We start from the raw sequence: 1,574 nt of genomic DNA, 5'->3' as shown, positions 1-1,574 counted from the left end.
GAGTGGAGACCTCCTTGGAATACTAGCCGTTGGGGGGGGGGGGCGACGGGACCTGGCTGGCTGGTGGGGGGAGGTGTCCTGGTCCTTGTTCTGGAGTTCTTTGGCGTGCGCGCCACGATGGCGTCACCCAGAAGCAAGCTCGTAGCTACGGTGGGGTGCTTCGGGGCCCCGCCCCCTTAATGAAAAGCCCAGACCCACCAGTAGCCATGCCCGAAACCTCATTTTTGAGGAGAGGATCCCCCCCTACTTCCTGCTGCAGGCTCGTAGCTACGGTGGGGTGCTTCGGGGCCCCGCCCCCTTAATGAAAAGCCCAGACCCGCCAGTAGCCATGCCCGAAACCTTATTTTTGAGGAGAGGCTCCCCCCTGCTTCCTGCTGCTGGCGGTGGCCAGGGTGAGAGCAGCGTGGCTTGCCCTCGGGCTTCCCTCTCCCTCCCACTGTGGAATTTTGGGGGAGCGTGATGGGACCCAGGAAAAGACAGCTCGGTGGGCATTCGATGGCATGTTTCCCAAAGGCTCACGGGAGTGCTTTGGAAGGTCTCAGCATGGCACAGGTGGTTTGCAGCAGGATTGGGCCAGCAGAAAGGGGGGACGGTTGGAGATGTATTGAAGGTGCCGCTCTTGAGTGCCCTTCTAAGCTTTCTTGCCCCCGTGGAAGGGAACTCCGAAGGTGCTTAAATGCCTTCTGAAGGCAATCAAACGTCCTCTGAGCAGGAACTGACACTCCTGCTGCCCTGCCCCTTGAAAGGAAGGGCTAGAAACAGGCTCGGAGCCTCCCCCTTTAGAGACAGGCATTCAGATTGATTTAATTAACTATAAGTTAGCTGCCCCCTTAAAAATGAAATGTCCCCTGAACAAAAAAAGTCCTGGCTACGGGCCTGCCCAGAAGTGATGTCATCGTGCAGGGCATTCAAGGAAAAACTCTATGGTCAACACACACACACGTGCATACACACAGAGAGAGAGACATATGAAAAATACAAAACAACAAAAAAACATTTGAAAACAACACGCCCTTGGATGGGTCACCATACCAAGTAAATATGTGCCTGTGGGTCACCGTACCCAAACGGTTGGGAACTACTGCTTGACGAAACCCAGCCTGCTGGAGCGGTGTGCCTTCCTGCCACTGCTGTCCCAGACTTCGCCCCAGGAAACACGAGGCAGGAAGCCAGCCCCGAGGTCCCTGCAGACGTGAACATCCCCCTCTCTCTTTCCCCTCCAGGCCAGATAAAAGGGCTCCGGTTTCACGCTGCGAGGCTCTGGGGTTTGTTGTTTTGAATCTGTAGCCTTTCTGGGAAGCAGCTGGGACTTTTTGCCTCTGATTCATGCACAGCTATGACAGCCGTGGAACTCCTGGAAACGGAGAGCAACGTGCCACCGGAGGGGTGCACAAACATGGGCTGCGGATCAACAACTGTGCCCTAGCAGAGGGACATGAGTGGCAAGGGGTTCATTGACCTGGCCGTGGTTAAACATAAGAACACGAGGACAGCCCTTCTGGACTGGAGCATCTCGTCCAGCATCTTGTCTCGCACAGAAGCCAACCAGTTCCTCTGGACTTGTGGGGTTGCCA

This window comes from Gekko japonicus, unplaced genomic scaffold (assembly GCF_001447785.1).
Source record: "Gekko japonicus isolate JY-2015 unplaced genomic scaffold, Gekko_japonicus_V1.1 scaffold2312, whole genome shotgun sequence".
NCBI lineage: Eukaryota > Metazoa > Chordata > Lepidosauria > Squamata > Gekkonidae > Gekko > Gekko japonicus.
The sequence above is the reverse complement of the archived record's forward strand: the minus strand, read 5'-3'. Positions refer to the sequence as shown.